Consider the following 10,249-nt stretch of genomic DNA (forward strand, 5'->3'; position numbering starts at 1 on the left):
ATTAACGTCCATATCTACCCTTAGTTAGAAGATCGACAAATGCTATCTGTTTTACACTTTCGGTTACCCGAGATAATTTTCTATTATTAGAAGGTAAGCATTAAATGAAAATTAAAATATTTTATGTATCTTAGTTAGGTGAATGAATTTATGGTTTGAAAAAATTATTGGAAAATATGAAAATTGAGAAGGAAAAAAATACTGAAAATGTTAATGTTTTGGAAATGTATTTTTTTAAGTAAATTGTTTTTCCCACTCCATTTCATTCCTTAATTAACTCAAAAATTACTTATTTATCCATATTAATTTTATATATTTACCTTTCATCTTATCTATTTTACTCATTTTATTTTATTTAATTATTAAGATTTTTGATCATGAAATATAATTAATTAATTAATTAATTTTTAATATTTTTTTTATTTAAAAGATAAAAAATCTAAAAGATATATAATTAATTTCAAATATTATATATTAATAATAAAATTATAATAAATTAATTAAAATAAAATAATAATTTTATATAAAATAAATATTTTAAAAAGTTAAATATGAAATATTTTAATAAAAAATATTATTAAAAATATTATGCAAATGTTATCGTTTATATTATTAAGTAAAACATTATATTTAATTTGACTAATTATTAATATATAATATATTAAAGACTTTATCTTTTTTATTTGTTAAATAATTTTATTTATAAAAAAAATTAATTTTTATAAGTATTTTAAAATATATATATATATATATATATGTAATTAATATAATAAAATATTAAATATTTATATTTTATTAAATTAGTACACATTTCAATATTAAATATATTTTAAATAATTATAATATAAAAATAATAATATTTTATATTTTTAATTAAATAAATAAAGTTAAAAAAACATATTAAAAATTAATTAATTAATTATATTTAATAAAAAAACTTAATAATAAAATAAAATAAGTAAATAAAATAAAATAAGAAAGATAAATATATAAAAATGATAGGAATAAATAAGTAATTTGGGAGTTAATTAAGGAGTGAAAGCGAGGTGGGAAAACACCTTTTTTTTAATCACATTTAATTTAAAATTGTTAAGTCAAATTTGCCAAGGTAAACAAATGTATTTTTTTTTTAAAGTATTTTGTAAATACGATGAATATATATATATATATATATAATATTGTATTTTAAGAAAGAGTACTCAAATGTGTTGAATAAAGTTTTCGTACATAATTTTTTTTATTAAAATTTAATTATTTAAAATTTGATGAGTAATCACTAATGGGCTTTGCTTCTCAAATGTTATTACCTAATAACAACTAATAAGGCTAATTGGCCATTGTTAATCCTTAACGATTATAATGGGCCTACGGGGAGATTGGTGTTTTGGCCCATTTGTATACCTGGCCCTACAATAGGTTAGTGAGTCATGCATACTTGTTAAAAAGAATCCATGTTAAGAAAAATAAATATAAATAATAACTAGTTACATTTATTAAATTATTATTTTTTTATTATTTTTTTAAATGGAAGATGATAAAAGTAAAAAAACAACTATTTCAATTTAAGACGTTTTAAAAGTTAAATTTCTTAAATAAACATTTAAAATTAAAATAATGTAACATCATTTATTTGTTTAAAAGAATTATAACTAGTATGTTTTGCACACATCCTTGATAATGTTTTTTTTTTAAAAAATATATTCAATATATATATATATATATATATTCCTAACATTAATATTGATGATTCATCATTCACTTATTTACATTTTAGAAAATAATAAAAAGTTAGTGGTTCCTCTAGGTCTTTCTTTTTTTAATTTGGTGAGTTAGGTTAAAAGTGAAAAATTTAAGTACAATGATATATTCAACAGAAACTCCCTTCAGTAGATATACATCATCTTAGCAAGGGTATAGCCTTTTTAGTGTAATTATTGTGGTTATTTATCGAGTTATTTGTTCAATTATTTTTTAAAAGTTTAAAACGTTTTAAGTAAGAATTGAACTCGTAATTTTTGGTCTTTTAGGTGTTAATTGTCACTTGAACTATCTTAGTGAACTATCTTAGTGAGTTCGAGTTATTTGTTTCGTTGACAATTGTTTGAATAGATATGTATATACTTATATCAAAATATTATCTTTTTTAATGTAGAAAGATAACATTACCTTACACTCATTACTTTTATTTACGGCGTTTTATGTGATAATCGAATCCTGACTTGTAAAATTTATTATTTTCACTTTGAGCTATCTTAGTAGTTTAAAATTTAAAATTTGTGATATTGTTTGGTTTTCTTTTAAAGGTCTAATTAATGCAAATAAAAAACGTGACTTTAATACACACCACCAAAATATTACCTAACAAAGGGAGATAAAATACAAAAGAGACTACATAAACAAAAATGATTAAAGAGCATTACAAATCATTGTAATTCGACAATTTAAAATGTGTTAATAAATTTAAAATATAATTTCGTTCAAAATGATTTACACAAAGTTACGTTGTTACAAAGTGACGTGAAACGCAAATACTAAATTTATTTCTTTTCGAATGTTTTTCAAAATTTTCCTCACATATTTTTTAAGTCATTCAAATCATTTTCGACAGTTTAGAATGTCTAGATCTCGAAAAAATACTTATTTAAAAAAAACGTATAAATATTTTTTCATTTATAGACGTAATTAATTATTTAGAAAAAAAAATTGATATGTAGAAATATTAAAAGAGACGCTTTGTCAATTTAGAACAAAACTTTTAATGACTAAAAGGGTGATACATTAAGCATCGTACATTATATATTATAAGAGTGAGTTTTCACGATTATTTATAGTTTTAAGAGAAAAAATTATATCGGGAATAAGCTAAATCCAACTAGCCCTAACCCCAGCTAGCCCCTAAGTTTACTAAGTAATAGATGGCTTTTAACTTTTGAGGTTCACTCCTATAAATAATCCATTACCGAACAAAAGGCCTAACTTTTGAGGTTCACTTCTATAAATGAATGTAGACCAATCAAGTTTCAAAGCATCATCATCCCAAACTCACACTAATGGCATTAACCCTCGTAGGGTTGTCTTCTTCATTGCACTTGCAGAGGATTAATGGTTCTGAAATCCATTTTCACAGAAGAAACAATAACAATATTATGAGTGACAAAACCAAACAACCAATCGTGATGATCAAGAACAACAACCCACATGACCAAAACCACCCGACAACGTCAGCTGATCATAGAATTACCAAAGCATGCAGCAGACATGATGTCGAGAAGCTGATTAAGGAAACCAAACAAGTACTTTCAAAAATGGGATCAGATCAAGACCGGCGAGATGAGAGTCTGGTAATGATCGACGCCGTCCAACGCCTGGGAATCGAGTACTATTTCCACGAAGAAATTGAAGCCATTCTTAGCGGACACTACGTTCATTTCAACAATGGTACTACTAATAATAATAATAATAATCATGATCAATGGGCGCCTTTACTAGGCTTCCACTGTTCCACATGCTTTCGACTCTTAAGGCAACAAGGCTATTACGTCTCCTCAGGTGCGTAGTTATCAATAATTTAATTAATCTTTTTTTTAAGTTTTGACCCTTTTGTTCTTGTCATTCTTTTATTTTAAATTGTATAAATCATCTTATGAAAATAGTAACGCACCTGCAGACATGTAGTGGCCTTGTTGTCTACAGAGTCGAAATTAAGCAGGTGGAAGTCTCGTAAAGGCGCTCATAGTATTGATGATGATGAGTATTGTTGAAATGAACATATTGTCGGCTAAGAATGACTTCAATTTCTTCGTGGAAATGGTACTCGATTCCCAGGCATTGGACGGCATCGATCATTACCAGACTCTCATCTCGCCGGTCTTGATCTGATCTCATTTTGGAAATGACTTGTTTGGTTTCCTTAATCAGCTTCTCGACATCATGTGTGCTGCATGCTATATTTCTATGATCAGTTGTTGTTGTTGAAGGGTGGTTTTGGTCACGTGAGTTGTTGTTCTTGATCATCATGACGGGTTGTTTGGTTTTGTAACTGATCATAATGTTGTTGTTGTTTCTTCTGTGAAAATGGATTTCAGAACCATTAATCCTCTGCAAGTGCAATGAAGAAGACAACCCTACGAGGATTAATGCCATTAGTGTGAGTTTGGGATGATGATGCTTTGAAACTTGATTGGTCTACATTTATAGAAGTAAACCTCAAAAGTTAGGCCTTGTTCGGTAATTGGCTAGCTATTTATAGAAGTGAAGCTCACATGTTAATATATTACTTAGGGACCAGGGCCAGTTGTATTTTTTTTAGAACGAAAATGGGGCAAGGATTAATTATGTAGCCCACAAACACACTTAATTATTTAACCAGACGCAGAATTTGCCGCCTGACGGACTCCAACCCAGAAACTCAGGGCCAGTTGTATTTAACTTATCCTTAGTTTATTTTCATCTATATATTATATAATAATTAATTATATTTTTCTTCGTTAAAACAATCTGAAAACTCATAGTAGATCATATCATAACGAGTATCACAATTTTAGTCAAAATTTGTGATACCACTCCACAGGCGTCTCTTAAAATTTTGGAGTATCATTTTCTTTTTTCTAATTTGTAACCTCAATAAATGAAATTATATTTATACGTTTGTTTTTTAAAGTAAGTATATCTTTTGAGATCTACACATTCGAAAATGTAGAAAATGGTTGGAGTGAGGAAATATGTGAGGAAAGATTTGAAATTGTTTTGAAAAGAAATAAATTTAGTATTTGTTTTTCACATAAATTCATAACGATATAATATTGTGTATATTATTTTTGGACGAATTTATTTTTTAAACTTAATATTCTTTTGGGATATACATGTTACAGATTATCTAATACAATTTGTTGCATTAAAATTTGTGCAATATATTGGAAGAATGAAAAAGTTCAAAAAAAGAATTGGTATTCAAAATGTGCAATATAATACTCTTTAATCATATTTTTTTTATGTAGGTCTCCTCTGTATATAAAAGTCACATTTTTATAAGCATTATACTCTTATAAGAAAATTTTAATAATATCACAAATTTGAACTCAATATGAATAATAAATTTTAAAAGATTAAAAGTCACGAATTCGATTTTTCATTAAAAACGTGGTGAATGAAAGTCATGATTGTGAAGGATATGTGATTTTCTACGATATGATGAATATAACACTCTTCTTCTAATTAGTTGATAATTAAGTAGATGCATATCTACTCGGAGAATTGACAACGGAACAAATAGCTCGAATACACTAAAATAGTTCAAGTGGCCATAATGACGGACAAAATAAATAAAAAATTACGAGTTTTATTCTTAAGAGTAATTACGACTATAAAGATCATTTCAAAAAAATAAAATGATAGTGTGCAAAACTTATAAGTTGTAATTTTAAAATAAATGTTTATTTTAAGCAAATAAATGTTGTTACATTATTTTAGGGGAATAATGTCAATTTTATAATCGAACTATAGTTGAATATTAATGTATATCACTGAACTAATTTTTGTTCGTTCATACCACTGTAGTTGAACTTAATGTTCATTTATATCACTAGTTATCAAAAACATCTAACTCCGTTAAGTTTTTCGTTAAGTGATGAAACATGTGATTGATATGTCATTTTTTTTATATTAATATATAATATATTGTTATTTTTATTCATAATTTTAAATAATAAAACTTTTATATTTTCAGATTTATTAACCAAACAATCTAGATATTTTAAGAGAAATTAATAATAATTTGATTTTTTAATTAATATATTTTCAATATTTAATTTTATTAACGAATTTTATTATTTAAAAATGTTAATAAAAATAAATGTTGAAAATATATTAATTAAAAAAAGTGAATTATTATTAATGTTTCTCAAAATGTATAATTTATTTGATTAATATCATTGAAAATGTAAATTAAGTTTTATTATTTAGAAATAGTGAATAAAAATAAATATATAATATATATTAATTTTAAAAAAAATGACATGTCAATCACAAGTGTTATCATTTAACGGAAAATTTAACGGGTTTGAATGTTTTTGTCCAGCAGTGACATAAATGAACATTAAACTCAAATACAGTGTTATGAGCGAACAAAAATTAGTTGAGTGATATACGTTAATATTTCGTTATAGTTCAATGATAAAATTGACATTCTTCCCATTATTTTAGTTGTAAATGTATTTTTATGCTTTATTTTAAAAATGCAACTAGTTATAATATATATTTATTTTTTCTTAACATGGATTCATTTTAACAAATATGCATGACTCACTAGCCTATTGTAGGGCGTATACAAATGGGCCAAAACACCACTCTCCCACGCTGGCCCATTAGAATCGTTAAGGGTTAACAAAGGCCAACTTGTTGGAGCAATTAGCCTTATTATGTAATAACATTTGAGAAGCAAAGCCCACTAGGGCTTACTCATCAAATATTAAGTATTTAAATTTTAATAAAAACAATTAGGTATGAAAACTTTATTCAAAATTATATTTGGGATAAATACACTTGAGTACTATTTATTTTTCATTGTGTTTAAAACATATTTATAAAAAAAAATACATGATTTTACCTGGACAAATTTGGCATGGCAATTTAAGTCAAAAATAAATAAATAGATGCATTTTCAAAACGTTTACATTTTTTCTATTTTTCTTTCTCGATTTTCATATTTTACAATAATCTTTTCGAACTATACATCTGAATCATGTGTCCATCCCTACACTCTCCTAATTAAGATACATAAAATATTTTAATTTTTATTGAATGCGTAACTTTTAATAATAAAAAATAATCTCGGGTATCTAAAAGTGTAAAAAAATAGCATTTGTCGATCTTGTAACTGAGGTAGATGTGGATGCTAATACGATTTTGCACTTCAGAGTCGGTCACCGAAAATTGAAAAATTTATCTATGAAAGGTTATAACATCTATGACTATCTAACTACTTCAATAAGGTTGACTCTAATGACAATAACAAAACTTAACACTTTCCTTAAATCAAAGACGGATCCAGGATTCGGTGGTGGGTGGGCTTAAAAAAAAATTTATGGTAGGCTTAAATAAATAATGAGAAAATTTTGAATAAAACGAATAATAAAAAGTAAGTTTTATTATTTTTTTTAATAATTAAATAAACAAAATAGTGAATTCTATTGATTTTTTTTAAACTAGGGGTAGTGTCATAATTTAACCGTAAAAAATATGACATTACCCCCCTAATGTCATATTTTTTTTTTCGAGTTGGGCTGAACCCAACATAGATCTGTCCATGCCTTAAATCATAAAAAAAAGTAACACAAAAAAATGTTGAAATAGACTAGGACCATTAAAAGAAAAAAAAAACAAATAAAGAGGATCACAAATAAAATTTACTATACAAAGTCTTCACACGATTATTCATAAAGAACTCATACCACATTTTATTATGTAGTTGGTTGGAGTGTGTAAACTCAAATTCAACATTGAGGTGAAAACTCATGCCAACGTAAATTGGTCGCGATAATTAATAACATATTACATGTAATGATTTGTGTTTCCTCTTGTTACATTGTTTCAACTTCTCCATTTCTCTCGACTTTCTAAATTCACACACATATATTATCAATCTGTCTCCCATCGCGCAATGAGTGTTAACATTATGGCCATCTCTCCCACTTTTAGCGCGATGAACAATTGAATCAAACAAGACCTAAAAATCATTCACGGGCATCCAAACGAGACCTTTCAGCCTATCCTCATGAGAGACAAGTAGGGGTGAGCATAACTTGGGTTGACCCAAACCCTAACCCAAAATATTAATTTGGATAAGTTAATTTGGGTTGGATTTAATTTGGGTTAAGTTAGGATTACCCAAATTATATATTAATTTAATTCTCTCTTATTAATCAAATATAAACAAATCATCTCTCAACTTTAATATATTCTCTTGATTTTTACTACGTTGATCTTCGTTACAATCGAACAAATTTTAACACGTTTAACACTTTTTTCATGTTTTAACACATTTAACACGTTTTTGACACGTTTAACACGTTTTCACACTTATAACACATTTTTCACACGTTTAGCACGTTTTTGACATGTTTAATACGTACAACATTTTTTTGACAAATTCAACACGTTTCTCACGTTTTTGGCACGTTTTTGACACGTTTAGCACGTTTTCACACGTTTAACACGTTTAACATGTTTTTCACAATTTTGACATGTTTAACACATTTTTGACATGTTTAACACATTTTGACATACTTAACATATTTTCACACGTTTAACACGTTTTTCACATTTTTTTGTCATGGTTAACACGTTTTTGATATGTTTACACGTTTAACACGATTTTGACACGTTTAATACGTTTTGACAAGTTTAACACGTTTTTGGCACATTGAACACATTTTTAGCACATTTGGTTATGTTTAACACATTTTTGGCACATTTAACACGTTTTTGACATTTTAACACGTTTTTTGCACATTTAACATGTTTTGAAATATTTAACATGTTTTTGGTACATTTAACAAAATTTTGGCACATTTAACACGTTTTGGCATATCTAACACATTTTTAGTACGTTTAACATGTTTTTGACACGTTTAATACATTTTGACATGTTTAACACATTTTTGACACGTTCAACACGTTTTGGCATGTTTAACACATTTTTGGCATATTTAACACATTTTTGGCGCATTTAACACATTATTGATATATTTAACATGTTTTTCACGTTTTGTCACATTTAACACATTTTTGACATGTTTAACATGTTTAACACATTTAACACGCTTTTCACTTTTTTTGGCACGTTTAACATGTTTTAACATGTTTAACACGTTTTTGGCACGTTTAAATGTGTCAAATACGTGAAAATGTGTTAAATGTGTCAAAACGTGAAAAACGTATTAAATGTGTGAAAAACATGTTAAACGTATCAATAATGTGTTAAGCGTACCAAAAACGTGAAAAGCGTAAAAAAACGTTACCTTATTTAGGAAGAAAGTTTGTTCTCCGTTTACATCTATTTCAAGATCACAACAGAAATCTTTCATAGCTCATATGAACAAATTAATCCCAAAAGAAAGAAAGAAAAGATAAATTAGTAGCTTGTGAAGGATCCTCCTCCGACAATGGCAGTATCGTTCAAGACTAGAGCTTTGATTTCCGAAAAGTAAGGGTCTTTAAATCTGAGTGAAGAAGACAAAGAGAAAAAGACAAATGAAATGGAAGAGAAAGAGAAGTCTATGATGATTTGATCTCTCCGAAGTCAAATCTTCGAAACAAAACATGTTCACTATTTTGTCATTATAAAGGAGGGGAGGCATGGGCACGGAATATTTTAAAATCGGAAACTAGGTATAAAAAAATAATTATTTAAAATTTCAATAACTTAAGTATTTTTTTAATGTAATTCTGTAACGTTATGTTTAAACATTTTTTTTTTATTTTTAATATAAATGAACCTTTTAAAAAAATATATACATTATATATATCTAAAAATCAAAAAACTCACAATGATAAAAACATGACATGAAAAAATGTTATGTACAAATTGAATACATTAGAGTAATTAATTAACTTGAATATTTTTAAGAAGAGCAATAAGATCTCCACACGAATTCACAGGTTTTACGGATCTAATCTCCGACATCATGGACCTACTTTCGTAGTTAAAAATTCTCTGATTTCTTTTCAATTAGATAGTCCACCAGAAAATTATAGGGATAGAGACCCATCATCTAAGTGTCTCGCATTTTTAGTCGCCTCAATCCATTACTCCTAAGAACTAGTAACGATTTTCAGCATTAGCCATTGTATTATAGTCAAATTTCATAAAAGACTTCATATACTTGCAACAACGTGACAATATAAAAGTATATGAGAATTTGTTTCAACATCTTTGTAACACATACGACAACGACTCACGATAATCATATTTTTTTCATACATCTATCTTTAGTGAAATTCCGCTGTGAATAACACTCCAACCAAAAAACGAGATATTTATAGGCATATTAGACTCCCATAAATTTTCCAGCAAAGATCAGTTAGGCTAATTTTATTGAATAAAGTGTAACAATATCCCACATGAAAGTTATTCATATCACGTCACCGCATAGAATCACGAGAAGACGAGTTTAATCCCTTATTTCTAACCATGAACAAAAGTCTATCATTGGATATGATTTCCTCTCTGTCTAGTCTTCTTCTATATTTG

This window comes from Impatiens glandulifera, chromosome 8 (assembly GCF_907164915.1).
Source record: "Impatiens glandulifera chromosome 8, dImpGla2.1, whole genome shotgun sequence".
Classification (NCBI taxonomy): Eukaryota; Viridiplantae; Streptophyta; class Magnoliopsida; order Ericales; family Balsaminaceae; genus Impatiens; species Impatiens glandulifera.